The sequence below is a fragment of the Carassius gibelio genome, chromosome A17 (genome assembly GCF_023724105.1).
Source record: "Carassius gibelio isolate Cgi1373 ecotype wild population from Czech Republic chromosome A17, carGib1.2-hapl.c, whole genome shotgun sequence".
Lineage (NCBI taxonomy): Eukaryota > Metazoa > Chordata > Actinopteri > Cypriniformes > Cyprinidae > Carassius > Carassius gibelio.
This window is the reverse complement of record NC_068387.1, coordinates 16,560,580-16,579,142: the sequence shown is the minus strand read 5'-3', so window position 1 is coordinate 16,579,142 and position 18,563 is coordinate 16,560,580. Positions and strand designations below refer to the sequence as shown.

Genomic DNA, 18,563 nt, shown 5'->3' with positions numbered 1-18,563 from the left:
CGATTATTTAAATTAATTAAATTCAATTACGGTTGCAAATCCTAGGAAAAGTAGGTTAGTAGTACAATATCGTCACTCCTCAAATAATGCTTCTCTAATGACGCATCTCTACCAATGATCCTGTATCACCACTCCTCTACTAACATGGGTCTATTGACCAGCACTACTGTTTTACTTAAAGGGTTAATCCAACCCCAAAATGAACATTTTGTCATTAATCACTTGCCCCCATGTATGCAGAAGGCGTACGCACTCTGCGCTGTGCAGATGCACTGTTTGCTTTCCAAAGCATAAATACACGTAAAAAAAAACATATCCTTGTGGTGAGTCTGATACAGAAGAGCATACGCCATCTGCGTACAGCTCAGATTTGCCAAAATGATGCTACGCTGATTTGGAGAGACACAGAGGAAAGGAATTGTTGAATAAAGTCATTATTTTTGTTTTCTTCATGTTCAAAAAGTATTCTCGTCACTTCATAACGTTACAGTTGAATCACTGATGGCAGATGGACAACTCTAACAATGCTTTTCATATTTTCATGGACCCGGACACTGATATTTTTTTGGCATCCTATGGGACAGTCTCAAGCCTACTGGTTTTTATCCAAAATATCTTAAATTGTGTTCTGAAGACGAACAAATCTTTTACGGGTTTGGAACGACATGGGGGTAAGTGAATGATGACAACATTTTCATTTTGGGATGGAGTATCCCTTTAAACTATTGAGCTAAGTAGAGTTTAACTTTATGAAAATGAACAATGATGGGAGAGAAGACTGTAGAGGTGTCACATGATCCACGTCATCATGATACAGTAGAATACTGTCGAATTGGATCAAGTCCAACCAACCCATACTATTAGTGAGTGTTCATACTCTAAATAAAAATAAATACATCAGCTTATTGATAGTGAACAATGCTGACAGTGTTATCATCAATGTATTTAGATGTTCAGTCACTGATGACAAGTAGCTGATCTGATACAGGTCATACTTTTGATCTCTGAACAAAACTCAACACACTTAAAATAATTCTGAGTGCATATTCAGATTGAAAATATGGCCTGTGCTGCTACATTTGCATGTTAAGAACACACACTGCTTCTCTTGGCCTGAGTGCATGTTTAGATTGGCAGGTCGTCAGTCATTTTCATTATCACTCACTTTTAATCATGAAAGGAACTCTTGAGTGTGTGTGTATGTGTGTGTGCACGTGTGTTTTGAATTAATGGGGCTTACACAATGTTGAAAGCAATGTGTGGTCCATGTACAGTAGGGTCAAAAAGTCTGAGACTGCTAGTGATAATGCTTCTATTTTGACTTTTCTTTTACTTAATATACATTGGTTGGCATTAAAATGATATTGTCATCATAACACTTTAAGTAAAAAGTTCAGAATATATTTGTATGGGATATGTCCCGTTTTCACTCTACATGAACTCACAAACTTTTACTTTTTACCATTGTAATACCATTATCAGCTGAAAAAGATTTTTTATTTTTTATTTTTAATACATACTGGATAATTGTTCATCCTTATTTCCTCCATTTTACATCTAGATTACCTTCACCTTTGTCAGTTAATCTTTAAATAATAATATAATAATCAGTAATCTATAATAACAAATTTCATCTATATTTCAATCTGTACTTTATAATCTTTTGATACCTAAATTCACTTGTAGATTTTCAAATAATTGTAATAATTATACAAATAATTTGTACAGATTAGAAAATTTTTTTTTTGTTAGTAACTGAATAGCAATTGAATGTTAGCAATTTAATGCTAATTATTTCTTCTTTATTTCAGGCAATGGCATTTCCTTTTTAAAAACATTACATTTACTTGTTTAAAAGACGTTTAGAAATGCAGCTTTTCAGTGTTTGTCATCTTCATGCGACTGGCCACACATACGGTAAACTGACGGACACCAAATCCGGTCTAAATGTCTGTCTCCGTTCAGCTGTTTTTGACTTTCATGTTCAATGGCACAGCTACAGGCTGCAACTCTCTCTCTTTCTCTATCTCTCTTTCTTTCTCAAAACGCCCCCTTTCTGAATGTTATCATGACTCCCAAGTTTAGGAAGTTGCCCATGTTTGGACCAGGATGGAAGCAATGTCTCTTGTGGTTTCCTCTCAGAAGAGACGGTCACATTTGAGTGTCAAAAAAAAAAAAAAAAAGAGTGAGACAGGTTTTTCCTCTTCAGTGGGCATAAATTATACTGCTGTCTAACAGAAAGAGAAAGATAGGAGGGGAGAAAGCAAATCACATTCAACGAGAAGCATAGATCCTGTTCAGCATTTCTGTACTCCTTCTCCAGGTTTTCAGTGTGGCTGTGTTTCAGTAGATCAGTCAGAGCGTGTGTGTGTGTGTGTGTGTGTGTGTGTGTGTCTCCTGCGCTGTGCTGCAGTAGAGAGCCCTTCGCTCAGCCAACTGCTACTTCTCTGTGGAGGGCATTGCATCCTCCGTGCCTTTTTTTAGTTTTTCTTTTCTCACGTTTTTTTAAATCATGCTTGGATTGCCTGAATGAAAGCGGACGGATTGAGGGGCAAAGGACGAGACTATGTGTGTGACAGAAGAGCAAAGCGTGCTGCAGTGAGTCAAACAGAAAAGAGTGAGAGCTCTCCACACCCATGACCGTGTGCCTGTTTGTGATCGAGTTAGACACAGCCAAACGGACTCGTTCATCACCTGACAGGTAGGCAGACGTGGGGTCCCTAAACCTAATCTCACGTTCAGACAGCAGGAACTCCGAAACGCTCACACTCGCTCAGAAAACTTCCTCGTTATGAACAGGTTCAGGACTTGTAGGGTTGGTGGGCAGCTTGTTTGGGACAGTAGATGTTCAGAAACAGGACTTGTGATGTGAATGGCTTTTATTTCAAAAGGAAGTGCTGCTGTTTCTGTTCCCCATACCCCATTTGATCTGAAAATAGTATAATTTAACTTTTTCGAATGTGAAATTGTACTGCTTTTACACTTATATTTTGGGGAGTGGGTTTGGTGACTTTATATAAGAAGCTTTTGCTTGTGAAAGAAGGACATCCTCCACAGGGTCGTGAAATATACTCTGAGCCGTGGGTGAGGAGTTTATTTATATATACTTGGTTATCAGACTTCATCCATGTGTGTGTGTGGGGGGGGGGGGGGGTGAATGAACACTGGGAAGCTAATTTTTTTGTTTGTGTGTATGCGTGTTTATGAAATATGAGAGATATTTCATAAGACAGTCTGTTTCTCCAATTACTGATACTTATCAAGTGGATCTATGTTAACAACCAGAGATGAACCCCACTCAAAATGTGCATTTATTGTATATGTGAGTCTGTTTGTGTGTGTGTGTGCTTCTGGCTATTGCCTTCAGTGGATTTACTGCACTTTCTGTCACTGCCCTACCATATATATCAGCAGAGAGACAGAGAGAGAATGAAAGAGGAAGCACTGCAGGTCTACATACTTGCTCCTGCAGTGCATTCCCCCTCCTCTCCTCTCTCTTTAGGTGTCACGCACACTCACGCACTTACCCACACATCCACACACACTGCCACCCCTCCAAACACATACATACATATATAAAATAAGTACATTTAAAAATACTTTTGTATTGCAATAATTTCATTCAATCTTTAAATTAATGTAGAAACAGCATAAAGACAGTATATATTTTAATTATGTTTAATGACATCTTTTTTTAAGACTGAAGTTGAGTATCACTGATATCAATAATACTGATGTCTCTAGGAAATAGTTTTCCCCCCAAATATTTAACCATTGACTGTAGCCATTGAACATTATAGTATAAATGAGAGTTATCAATTATAACATTTTTTAGACTTTGAAAAATAACTTTAACTAATTTAAGTTAACTTAAAACAATATTCACATAAACCCATTATAATAAATTTCATATTTAGCTACCTGTGTCCTTCAGCAAGTAGAAAATTAAATATACAGAAATGTATAAAGTTATTGAACACTAAATTCTAAATTAAGTATAGATGAAATTGTTAGAGCTACAAAAGTTATTGATTTCCACTTTTGTTCTTTTGAATAACAGACATCACAGCAGCTGGGTTATTAGGTTTTTTTGCCTGCCACTGCTGAACATGACGTGGATCTGACACGCATCATATTTTCTCACAGCTCTTTACCTTTTCTGACTCACTTCAGGTCTTAAAGTCTCTACTAATGAGCTGACATTGCAGTCTCGTAGTTTCATTCACACTTTAATATAAACGATACAAGTTACAGGTTATATACAGTATATGGTCACTGTAGTCCTGTCACTCAAACATAGATATGAGGACTAGGGAACTCAGACTTGTCTCAGTGAGAGTTGTCACAAATTTAAACAAGTGGCAAAGACAAGTCAGTGTCTTCATCACTAGAATTTTTTGGAAAACTGAATTATTTTATTTGTCTTTGGCACTGTTTTTTTTCTTCTTTTTTTCTACATGAACAAAATTTAGGGAGCTGTACAGTATGTTTTAAAAAATAACAACGGATTTACTGGACATTTTTTCACACATGCATTCACGTAGTGTTTATATCCAGTGTCCTCGAGCACATCACTATTAATTGATAGTTTTTAGTCATGTGACCGATTCGAAGACCTGGCAGGCAAAACATCAATAGAACTGCAGCACAAGACTGTAAATTTTCTATCTGTTCCAATCCAAAGTATTTGGATCATCTCTCAAAAGAATAAAACAAAGATATGTGAACAAAATGCAAGTTTTGGTCATTAGCAATCCATGTAAAGCAGCTTTTACAATATTTAAATCACTAAAAACAGCGTTACATTCTAAAACGCTTAAAGTGAAAACACTTAAAGTGCCTTTAAAACATTGGTATTAAAAGCTGAAATCAGTACACACCTTAATGATGATGCATGCTTTATGCAGGAATGCAAATGAGCCCGGAATATGAGTGCAATGCACTAAATGGTTAAGCTTCTTCTTAAACTTTGCACATTGCTTTTATATATTATATTATATTCTTATATATTCTGCGTTCATCTGTCTGCCTGTACAATGTATGCATTATCAATAAGGTGTATACCGAATTTGGCAATTAAATATCATTACATCTTACTACATTACTGCTAAATTCAATCCTTTTAAAAATAACTATCGGTCAATTGAGAAATCCTTGTTTTGCCTTCCATGAGGGAGTTCCAGTAAGGGTGTGACATCACATGAAAACTATCAATGGATAAATGTGTTTCACTTATGTGTGCACATGCCATCCAATCACAACAATGCATGGAGGTATTGGACTTTATGAGGACTAATTAAAAAGTGACTGTTGTATCATGAGCTCATTGGATTAACCCCATTTTATTGAAATTTTAATGTTGTTTTGTTTGTGTTTACTCTATCAAACATGTTTAAACCCAAATGATATTTAAATTTCGACCACAACATGACATAACAATGTTAAAAGGATCGTTTACACCCCAAAATAAAAAAAATATTTTATTCATTTGTTTACTCATCCTCATGTCTGAAAAACTTGTGTGACTTACTTTCTTCTGTGGAACACCAAAGTAAAAATTTTGAAATCTTAAATGTCAATATTAGATTTTTTTCTTTAAATTGTATCGCTATCAGCCAATATTGGATTTATATTTTTTTTTATCCTCATTTTTCTTATTCTTACCTTTAGTTTACTTTTGCCATCATTGGATGCTTAGTTACAGTCAATCTTTAAAAACATTAATTATTTAATAACACTGTCAAATGTAATATTTGCAAAACTCAAAATGAAAATCCATTATTCATACTGTACATTAGCCACAATAAAGCTAATTTCAGTTATCAGTCATAACGTTAAAATAATTATTGGCTTATTGGTTTTGACCAGAATTTTTATATCGGTGAATGCCTAGAATAATTATATTAAAAAATTAAATTAAATTGGAATATAGTATCTTTTTTTTGTCGCCTTTCTCTCTTGCAACATATAGTGGAAAATACACTCTTTTAGCATTTTTCCTTTTATTCTCCACAGAAATGTTTAAGTCAGACAGGTTTTTAAGTGACATAATGAGTAAATGTTGAGTAAATGATGACAGAATTTTCATTTTTGGCTGAACTATGTCTTTAAAATCAAGGCTCTGAGACAACAGAAGCACAGCAGGACGCTTTGATGGTTTAAAAGAAAAATACGCCCAAACTCGCTCAGGCTCCCGCAGACTTCTTCTGCAGAAATGCTGAGAGGAGGAAGAGACTTTGACCAAAAGCAGATGATGAGTCGAAGTTCTGACGCACTCGAGAGCTGTGGGAGCAGAATGTTGTCTGAAAAAGCTCTTTTTGAGCCTCTGTTTAAGAGTTGATGGAATCTGCCTCCTCAAGGACGTCACTCTACTGTAACTGTGCTGCGAGAAAGTGAGTTAAAGAGTGAATAGAGTCAGAAAAAGAAAGAAAGAGAGGGCATGAAGGAGTATGCATGTTACAGAGGAAAAGGGGACCGGTTAGGACAGGCCTGTCTCACAATCCTTCAGAAATGAGAGTGGCTGGTTAACCAGTTCTGCTCCTCTCATAGATATGGAAAAATACATCTTATTTTTTTTTTTATCTTACTTTCTCTCTCTCTTTCTAGCGAGGATTACATTCCTGTTATTTGACAGTGCTACAACGGGGCTGTGCTGCTCTTGTTGCCATGGAGACGTAGCCAGGCAGCGGAGTCTGTGATTCTCGCATGGTTCTGCATACGTGCCGAGCGGTGATGCTACTTCTTAGGACTTACCACACACTGGTGTGTGTGGGTGTGTGCATGAGCAGGGCAGAAGAGTGGGTTTCTCTAGATGCATGTGTGTGTGTATCAGCATGTGCTGTATGTGCATCTGAGAGGTACTGTAAGCCAAGAGAGGGAGCAAAAGACAAACTCTACATCTTCCATACAGAGAGGAGAGGAGGTGTCAGAGAGACAGAGCGAAAGAGTGGGTGGGAAAGTCACACATCCTTGTGCACATTGGAGCAGAGAGGGAGAGAGCTGTGTGTGGGTGGGTGTGCGCGGAGACAGGAGCTTGTTTTTCTGTGTATAATCTCTTGGTCTTACGGGGTGACTAATGAAGCAGGAAAATCTCTCATTCTCCCTCTAGCATTAGCATTAGCATTAGCTTGACAACACCATGACGTGACCTCATATTTCTTTTCAGCTTGAAAGAAAAGATTAAATAGCAGATAAATGGTAATGCTCACTGTTTGAATGTGCAGGTTGTTTCTGATTATGTAATATCACAATGAAAGCAGGTTATGTAAAGCAAGATGTAGTAATAGTTAATATGTGATGTGCACTGTCAGAATAATATATATAAAACATATATATATGTTATTCTGACAGTGCACATCACATATTAACTATTACTATATAAATAAAAAGTTGCAATGGGCCTGTTTTGGAAAAAATTGAGTTTTGGTCAATTTTCTTTTTTTTTTTCTTTAAAAAAAAAAAAGCTTTTAGGTTTTAAACTTCCGAGAGCATATTGCTAAAATTCTAAATTATATCGTTACATATATGGTCTGATAAGTAAAAATATTATGAATTTAAAAAGTTCAGAGGTTTGGGGTCAGTTAAATTTTTTTATTTATTTTTTGAAACAGAAAAGATGCATTATGTTGATTTAAAGTGACAGTGAAGACTTTTACATTGTTACATAATTTCAAAATAAATGCAGTTCTTATGAACTCTCTATTCATTAAACAATCCTGAAAAAAGATTTATCATGGTTTCCTCAAAAATAATAAGCAACGTAAATGTTTTCAATATTGATAATATTGAAATCAGCACTAAATCAACATATTAGAATGATTTCTGAAGGATCATGTGACACTGAAGCCTGGAGCTACTATAAATTCAGATTTGCCATCACAGAAAATAAATTACATTGTAAAACATATTCAAATAGAAAACAGTTTTCAATTGTAATACAGTATGTCAAAATATTACAATTTTTACTTTATTTTTTGATTAACTAAATGCTGCCTTGCTGAACAAAAGAGACTTCTTTATAAAAACATGAAAAAGATTTTACTGACCCCAAACTTTTGAACAGTATATGTTTGAATAAATATAATGCTGTCAAATAAACTATATCAAACAACTGAAACATCTTTATGACAGCCACCATTTAAATGATTATATCTTGACAACAAAAACATAATATACAGGGACTGCCATTACAAAACAAACTTCAGTGCCTTAAACTGAAAATTCGTTTATGGGCAAAAATGATTCAAAATGATGGAGCTGGTCACATGTATGTTTAAAAGTGAGTAAAGTGACACGAAACTGGACTGGTCTGACTCTAGACTCTACTGTTTTATTTACAGACACTCTTTGCTGCCCACACCGAGGACTGCTGTGATATGCTAACTCTTATTCGCCCCCTGTGCTCTCTTTAGCCTCTCACTGCCACACTGCGAATCCACCAGACAGCACCCAGAGGGTAAAGGATGATAGGGCATTGACGAGGGCATTCACTGCAGTTTGGAGGATGTTCTTTTGTTGAATTATCAAAGATTTGGACTTGTCGTAAGCAGGACTTCAGTATCTTTATGTATTTGGGAGCTTAATTGCTATACATTTCGTTTGTGAGTGCCAGAAGCACTCTGACTGTCTGAAAATCAGTGAACTTAACATGCTGTGATAAATATTCTGATGCATTTGGAGGGCTTTTTTGACTCACAAATGGATCTGTGTTAGAGCTCTTATTTTACATGAGTTTTTCTCTCTCACAATGCAGTGTTTTATGCTGTTGTGATTGTACGTTTAAATAGAGCACATACATTACTGCTTTTAGCCCCAGATAAACATTCACTTTCAGTCATCACAATAATGCAAGCGCAAAAGAGCCTTTTATTCCATTTTTAGTCGAGCTTTGAGGTCATCCATGTACTAGAGTATACTTGTCATAGCAGTATAAACATTTGAAATGTAACGTATTTCCCTTTCAGGAAAGCAGACCAAATATCCTGATGAGTGAATTTGACTTAGTAAATTTGTCTGTCTTGCTAGCTAGCTAGCTAACTAACTAGCAATTGTTCTTTCTGTTGTTCTTTTGTTTGGTCTATCTTTCTATGTATTTTGTTGCATTTTCCCCTCAAAACTTTCAAACAAGGCACATGAAAGCAACATTCAAGGTTTATTTTGACAAACTTTGCTTTTCTAGTTAAACAATATTACTATTAAATTGAAATTTGAATGGCCCCCTGAAGAACAGGCATGTCAACATTTTTATTTTAGTATTTTTATTATTAAATTAAATTATGAAAATATCTCTCCTTCAATTTTCCATCCCAACCTTTTGTTTCAATAGGAAATACATCTTTAATGATTTGGAGACGTTTAGATGTTTAATGAGATCTGAGCTTAACGAGTTGATATTATACCAATTATCTGTCCGTTAGCCCGTTGGCTTAGAATGCTACACTAAGATTGTTGTAATTACAATACACTAAAGACCAACTTTATTATGATCTGGAGTTTAATGGTAACTCATAGTACTTGGACATACTGATGGATATAATAGATTTACTGGCAGTGGTGCAGGTACTAACATATGTTCCAGACAACACATGATTGATGTTTGAAAATCCATTTACAGTAGACACAAGTGTCCCATTCCCCCAAAGGACTCCAAATAGTTTTTTAACACACAAATACTGGGTTATTACATAAGGCTAGTGAGACATACTGTAACTAGAGTGAAATACCATATTCATGTAAGGGCTGTAAAAGCAGTCGATGTGGCTGTAATGGTCTTGGCATTATACTGGTAATCTGACCCTAGCATTTTTGGACAATGAGCTACATTTTAGACCACAGTGATATACACTTCCTCTAGTACAATGAAATGTTCAGACAAGAACGATCCCTGTTTGACACCTCAAGAGTAAGATTAAAATAAATGGCATCTCCCTCTCATAGTTTTTCCTGGAAATGTTCTTTGTCACACTCAGAGTCCGGCTGCTGTTATGTGAAAAACAATTTATCTTCTGTCAGTGTAAACTCCGGTTGCAAGAAAAGAGTTATTTGACATGCTTTAGAGTAAGAAAGAAAATCGTCCCACAATTGTTGTGCAGACAAGAAAGCCAATAAAAGCTGCAGGAGCCCAACTAAACCATGTCTTCCTTTTTTTTCTAATTAGTCAAACTGACAAATCTTTTATTTTATTTAAATATCGACTTTCCCTCACATGAAGGGATATTTTGGATATTTTGCTCTCTGTCAGTACTACTCTCAAGATTAATTTATGTTTTTATTCTATCATGTCATTTGTCTCAGGGCACCTCACATTTGATTCTGTTCTGATTTGTTTTTTGAAGACATCAACGGCTACGATAGATCCGCTCTCACTGGGTCTCATTCGCTAACTGCGTATGAATGAAGGAATTTGTGTGTAAGACCTGCATGTTAATACTGTCAGGCAGAAGTTATACTTTGTTTGCACAATAACTTTGCATTTTATTTTAAAGGTATTTCAATGCAATCAGTACCTTTTTCTCTGAAAGAAATTAGTACTTTTATTCGTCAAGGATTAATTAAGTTGATAAAAAAGGACATTTATAATTTTACAAAATATTTAGATTTCAAATAATCATCATCTCACACCTTTTAGTCAATATTACTTACTTTGTGTGCTTTAGCAACATAAATATATACAGTAAACGTATCTCTGAAATTCAGGAGGACAAGCAAGTTGGCTCGCATTCTGGCATCTCTCTCAGAGCCCCCCTCACTGAGATAGTTTGTGACGTCTGCCAGATGCATGCTGGGAAATAAGAGGCTGAGTGGTTAGCCGAGTGGGGCGGCAGCAGCACAGTGAGAGCCACATGGCCATGTTTATGAGACTAAGGGATGCAGAGAAGCAGCAGCTTGCAGCCTTCCAGAGAGCACATACACACCCACACAGTTACGCTGAAGACTGACAAATTGAGACATTTATCAGGGCTCTAGGGCTCTGTGGATGACAGCTTTCTGTTGACCTTGCAAGGGCCAAATAGATTGTATTAGATCCTCGGAAAAGCCTGATAGAGTGAATAGCTTTTTAGTTTATTGCATGTGTCATTTTCAACAGTGCTGATTATACCATTAAATCAGCCTGATCTTTCAGAAACACTTCAAAAAAAGTTCAGCTAGTGTTTGACAGTGTGGTAGGATTCTTGTGTATAAATAAAGCAATTTCCGATGACCTTATTTTCGCCTCTTTTCAGATGCTGATTTGGTGATGTGTGTGTGTGACCTGACTGTGGGCTGTTCTGTGTCTACTGGATGGTTGTGTGACTCTAGGGAAAAGGCTGTTGGAAAAGTTCTGGTAAAAGGCACAGTAGGATTTTGACATAATCTGACACACTTCTGCTCCATGTCCCTTCCAATATGGGGGAAAATATCTCACCGCTTTCAGCTCGGCTGGAGACAAACCTGTCACAACTTAAGGACGTTCTTCCGTTAAGATGAAACTTTTTATTTAATTTTTTTTTTCACCTGCAGTTCAATCTGTAATTCAGCATGGAGCCTTTGTGATTCAAAAACCACTCATTTGTGTCATCCCACCTTCCCTCTAATCTCCTTCTCTGTCAAAAATGAGAGTGACTGATTTGCTGTGTGCTTGGCTACATTTTCAGAACCGACAGAACACTAGTTACACAATGACAGTTAAAAGAAGGCTTAAATATTTTGAGATCAACTTACTAACCTACTAAAATAACCTGCTTATGGGTTTGCCAAATAATTCCTCTAACAGCACTCAGTTTGCTCACTGCTGTTTACATAATGACATTTCGTGACTAAAGTTTAATATCTCTGTCTTAGTACTCCACTTGTGTCTACAGTTGTATTGGTTGTTTGGTTGGCACTGGACTTTTTGGAACTGAACAAATTGGAAATCACTGAACTATGAATCTAAAACGAGCCTAATTAGGGGTGTAAAATATGTTGTTACTATAACTGAATTTAATCGTATCAGTTCTTTTCAAATTTTCGCATGTAATTTACCATCATCTAACAAAAGTTGATCTTAAAAAAGCACAAATTATTTTAATTACACTGTTAAAAATCAAAATAAATACCAGTTGTTGCTATAATTGTAGTTGTGATGCCAAAATTCTCTCTTAGCCAACTGTTGGTTTAAATTTGTATTGATTTGTTTTTATTTTTATATTTAAATATATGAAGAGTTTAGATGAACTCTAAACTCTAAGTGTCTAGAGTGCTCATCTAAAATTAGCATTTTTATCAGGATCTTATATTTATGTTCGATTATTTCACTTTAATAGCATAGGAAAGGACCTATGCATTGCCATTAAAGTAAAATTACTGAACCTAAACATAGGAGCCTGATTAAAAAAAATCTGAAAATTTGATGACAGCACTTAGAGGCTTTTGCATTTAAACTCTTCATATATACAATTTCTTATACTAAGTATTTGTGTTATTATTAAAGCTTTATGTGTAATTATTTAGACAAAAATATAGACTTTCAATATTGGCCATTCATTGTTTATGGGATATATAATGAAAATAATTATTATCTTATTGATTAAGCCAGATTTTTTTTTTATTGCATCTCTATCTCCAAATTATATAGAATGGTGTATTGTGTTGAAAAGAATGTCAGTGGCTTGATTTAAAATATATTTATGTTAATATATATTATTAAGATAATTTTTTTTTGCTCTGAAATACCTTGTGCCAAATTTGAACTGTATTAATTTATGTAACTTATAAAAGGCAGAAGACAGCTGTGTGGTGAGTTTATAAAGCTCCTGTCTTGTTTGTTCCTTATAATTTAACAAAGATGTGTCAGTCTTTAATGAAATCTAGCACAGTGCTGAAGCATGAAGATAATTTATTCACTCTGAATTGCCTCCCATAACATGTGGCCACCGAGAGGGTGGCATGAGCTCCATGAGGAGCTGTTTGAGCTTTGACGACTTTGGTGCAGTGAGGAACTTCCTTGGAGTCTTAATTGAGATTGTAGGAAAGCCACTGTGAAAATGTGCCATGTCAGTCGTTGCAGGAAGAACCAGCTGAAACAATGCTGTTTTATCAATAAATGTGTTATATTTTATTTGGTATTATTTCTGAAATTGATTATATTATCCACCAGTCAAGACTTTAATATTTAGAATAAGGAACCATTTTTCTGTGTGTGTGTGTGTGTGTGTGTGTGTCTGTGTGCGCAGAGAGCTAAGGCTACATTAGGGCTGAATGATATTTTGTGCATTACTGCTAATTGGCCAGTTTTCTTTTTGTTTGATTGACTGATTGAATTACAGAATCAGACCATAAGGTACAGTATTTATTTATTTCAAACAAATTTTTCCTGTATTTTCTTTTCAATAACCTTTGCCATCATCTTTAAAACACAAAAAATTTAATAAAACTTTAATAAAAATCTTTAATAAAAAATTAAAAGCGTCTGTTAAATGCATAAATCTGTTAAATGCATACATTTAATATAATTTTTATTACATATTAATATCAGTAATTTATTGGTTGAAAGTATTTTATTTATTTCGTTATATATTATATATAATATAATTTATATATAATAAATTATATATAATATAATTTGGATGGTTTCAATAAGACAATAATTATTTGCATGTTACAGCTAATGTTTTTCAAAATTAACATTCTATATTGTTTCTAAATAAACTACATGTGTGTGTGTGTTTGTATATATATATATATATATATATATATATATATATATATATATATATATACACACATAAATACATACATATATATGTAACATATGTAAATAATTATTATCTTATTGGAACCTTCCAAAATTGTAATATCATTGCACCTCTACCTATAACTATTAGTCAAAAGATGAAAAGAGTCTATATGATTTTGCCAGTGATTCACAAATTTCTTTAAAACTGTGATGGAAGCACTTGGGTGCCTGTAATCCTGTGCTGCTCCCTAGTTTTACTCTCTCTTTATAGTAGATTGAAATGTTTTTCACAGTTTTTTTACCCTTTCAAATGGAAAATGAATGTCGTTCACCTGGCTCAAACTACACCAAATGGTCTTTGAAAAGATATATTGACTCCTGGTTCACTCCCACAGTTAAAGGCTTTAAATCATCTTATCCAACCACATCAAGGGATTATGGCTCTGTTTCCCATAGAAACCGACACTTCATATTTAATATCAAACTGACTTCACCCTCCTCTTACATCACTTTCCCCTATTTTGATGCTGAGCGATTTGGTCTGCAGAAAGCCAACACTTTCTAACAGAGTCATAGTCGAATTAGGTTACCAGAAAAGCTTTTGATTCTCGGGCCAGAGTAAACGATGAAGAAACCCTTTTTAATGAATCCAGCTGATGCCGAATTGATTGCCATTGTAAGGAACAGATGCTAGCCTTGTGTGCAGCTACATGGCTGTTAGCACTAATCATATCAGAGCAAAGACTGCTAATCTCTCCACAGCCTCTTGGATATGTCTGAGCACACACAGATGCTGCCTGTTCTACCAGAACCACTGCAGGGCCCAGGCTAATGGATGCTTTTACACTTGACAGGTTTGCAGCTAATATCATAGCACGGGGTAGATCTGAAAGTTTTCCGGCATTATATTTGAAGAGAGCACGATTAATCTGTAAAATTTTAAAGTATTCAGATAAAATGTTATTTTATGGCAAAAACTGCAATAATTGTTCCTCTTCTTCTTCAAAAAAAGGAACAAAAATGACCGGATATGAGTTTAGAACATGTGGGAGAGTAAATAATTAGTTTATTTTGGGTTAGATATATATATATATATATTTTTTAAGAAATAAAAGAGGTTTAAGAAGTTTGTTGTGGCAGTGTGAAGCAGCCAGTACATGTCATTGAACTGTGCTTCCATACCTCACAGCTTCGTTTGTTACCAAATGTGAAATCCCAGCCTCAGACGTCATGCCTACAGACTGTTGGTTTAATGTCTGATGCATATGCCACACAAAATAGAAATTATCTAGGAGTTTCGAAGTCCTTATGTGGTTGAATTCTACAGGATTTCCGGGAGACGTGTGTTTCGCATTGTTTAACATTCTGTCTGGAAATTATGTTGTGATGCCAAACCCCCTCATGGAAGAAGACAGCTGACGTTGACGATGAGAATCACTTACTAGAATCAACTAATTGCTGGAAGTATGTGAAACATGTCATATGGCTTTTTGGGGCAGTCCTTGGCCATTCAAAGCAGCCTTGGTTCACAGACCTTCTGCCGTCAGTCTGAAAGTCTGGATATGCTAACCTAGGTTTAAGCAGTATTTATAAATACTGGTTATATGTTTCATATACCGGACATTTCTATGCAGCCTGAGTTAATATGCAAGTATTTCTTCATGCACCTGGGTGTATTAGAAAGCATATTGGTATTTGATATTTACTTGCTTACACATGTGTGTTTATGTAGGTGGTGGATTAAGGTCAACTAGGGGAATGTATGGCTCACTGCAGCTGTGTATCCACAGGGCTCACTGATATCAGCATGTTAAACATCTGTACAGACAGCAGGAGACATATCACAGAGCTGTGGATGTGCTGGGTTTGAAGGGCTCTCATCAGTGCTATACACTACTCTACAGTATCATGTGGGATTGATTTACTAAAGCATTCATAGTGTGTTCGTATAAACCAAGGAGGTCTATAATATCAGGGGAAAGATATTCGTTAGCATTACCATGAATCTGAATGGCACTTGCACAGCTTGGACAGGCTTCCCAGAAGTACGCAATCTGAATTCTGCCCTATAGCCACTATAGTAGCCAGTGTGTGAGCAGAAGATCAATTTTACACATGTGCAATTCACTTGCAAAATTCTATTCAATTTATATGAATTCAAATGATTTGCAGTTCATGGAAGAACACTACATTTCCCAGAATGCATTACTCGTGTAACGTTTTTGATTATTGTTCAGTAAATTCATCTTGTCATTCCAATTCAACTTCCTGTGGGGTGTGGCCAAAAGAGTGCAACAGTGCCCGCCCACTTTTTCAGTGGCCTTGATTTACAGAACTACAATCCAATGAAGCATGAAATAATTTAATTATAAAATGACAGATAAATATTTTAAATTAAACATGCTGATTTGAAAATAGAAATAACATTTTAATGCAAATGCAAAATGTGCTGTCTAGGAAGACTAACTATTGTGGTATTTGCAGTGCTTAACAGGAATAGACAGGTGCTTAAAACCCCAGTCACACTAGACTTTGAGCATGTGAAATTTCTTCAGACACTGTAATGGTCATGATGTCACGTCGCGCTCTGCAACATCTTTTTAAAAACGTACATTTGCACGCATAACAAATAATGATGAATCCAAAATGTATAAACACACTATTTACTCCACTTTCCTACAGCACTGTAGTTTTAAATGTATGTTCTTTCAATTCAACTGCTAGGTCATGCCTCACACAGCTTCATGTGATATGAATTCACAGGTCAGAGTTCTGAGTTCAATCTTGAACTTTAGATTGCAGTGACGTGCACAACTTCCATACATGACCTTACATTTTTCCTCTCCTGCATTCGAACCTTGTGTTATTGTTGTTGTTTTTGGCTCCGTTTGCTTATTTTGATTCTTTGACTGGTGGATTGTTTTTTGCAGAACCATGGGTAAAATACAGTAATTTCTCATTTGGACTTCCTGTTGAGTATGATCTTTTTAAGAATAAGGTGAAAAAAAATGCTGGCCAATGGCTTCAACAAAGCATATATCATTGATTAACAACCTCGTAGCTCATAGTAGGTTTGTCTTTAAAGCTTTATTAGTTATCGTTCCCCTTGGGAGAACATGAATGAGATTTTTTAACTTCCATAAACTGACTTCCAGTTTATTTAATTCACATTACAAATCAAGTCGTGACTAACAGTCAAATCTTCAAGTCTGAATTTTGCACAGTGCTGCAAACTGGACAGTGCTAACCAGCCAAACCCAGGCTCTTTGGTCCAAGTAGATAACAAGAGTTTGAGATTGGCTGAACAGTCCAGAGTGTGACAGCTCTGGACTGGTGTTTCTGATTGGCTTACATTTTTGATTCCAAGCCAAACAGTTTGAGCCAAACAGCTTTAACACACACACACCCCGCTACTAAACTGTATATACAGTATATTCCTTAAATGTACAATATACATTGAGCTTATCTTTCTTGCACAGTGCCAGATAAAAACGCCTCCTGTCCTGGCAAATCCCTCCCTGAAGCTTCTCCAGCTGCTCCTCTGCATGCCGTGTTGTGGATCTCTTCTGAATTGTTTGATGGAGCAGTACAGTGCTGTGCAAATCCAGTTGCCGCTGGCTGTTAGCTGAACTTCACTTTTATGTTTCTTGTAATGGCAGCCTAACACAGGTTCAGTTTAACCTCTGGCTCAGGTCCAGCTCCCTCAGGCATGAAGATCTTTGGCACAAACAGTGATCCGAGAAGATGAAGAGATCTTTTATTTAACATGCAGGATTCAGGTCAGCTTTGTGAGGCTTCTTTTGAGAGATTAGCATTTAGTGTTTGTGTGTTATCATATTAAATTAGCATATGCAATGGGAGATGCTAACACACTCAGGGACACCTCATCTCTGAATATCACCATGGCAACTACATCAGAAACGGTCATTTCAAAGCTTTTTTGTGTTGGTCTATTCTGTTTGCATCTTAACCCATTCATGTGAAAGGTAAGCACTTACGCAAACATGCTTTCAGGTTACACATCTCATTGTTCGCCTGAGGTATTGAGACACAGTTCCCCTCTCCTACAAATGGCTTAAGGACTTCCATGAGCTTCACACATTGGTCGGAGATGCAAACTGTGTTGGCGTTGGTTGCTAGGTTACTAAGGACTGAGAGAGTCTCAGATGGATGTTCTACCCTTGTTTAACATAGAGTCTGTTATTAGGTGAGAGAGCACTTTAGAGCTCTTTATTGACGCCCTGCTGGATCCCAATAAAACCTGAAAGTCCTCGTCCAGATGAACGCTGAACGTAGGCAGGGGACTGACATCGTGGCTCACAAGGCTGATAAATTGAGATTTGTGAGGAGAACACACACATCCCCCATCTTCTGCCTCTGGCATGTTTTCTGGAAACTTTGCTTGTGATGTTTGCTTGTTTAAAAGCTGCAGAAAGGCTCAGAGGAGTGTGCAATTAGTGATGGTTGAGAGTTCTCAAAAAAATAAAATAAAAAAACTCCCCTGAGTACAAACACAAACCTGCAAGAGCTATGAACAAATCTACATTCATTTATAAGCAGTTAACTGTGAATAACTTTCTATTAAATAGAATGACATTCTATTAAAGGGATAGTAGTTCAATTTAGTCATTATTTACCCATCATCATCTTTCTTTCTCCTGTGCAGCACAAAATAAGATATTTTGAAGAATAGTTTTGTCCATACAATGAAAGTCAGTGTTGTCCAAAGCTATGCTGAACCCCTTTGATTTTCATTTTATGAAAAAAAAAGTATATTGTGTTCCACACAACAGTATTACAGGTTTGAATTGACTGGATGGTGAATAAATAATGACAATATTTTGGTGTTAACTTTGGTGTGAAAAAA

At 35.9% G+C, this 18,563-nt stretch overlaps 1 protein-coding gene across 4 annotated transcripts in view; it reads left to right on the top strand.

Annotated features, from left to right (window-relative positions):
* The first annotated feature begins 2,410 nt into the window (after positions 1-2,410).
* The window catches only part of LOC128031360 (disks large-associated protein 2-like), a 99,789-nt gene continuing 83,636 nt past the window's right edge, over positions 2,411-18,563 (top strand). For all 4 annotated transcript variants that reach the window (XM_052619574.1, XM_052619572.1, XM_052619573.1 and 1 more), the window contains exon 1: positions 2,411-2,701. The gene's annotated coding sequence lies outside the window, so the exon portion shown is untranslated. The remainder of the gene's footprint in view (positions 2,702-18,563) is intronic.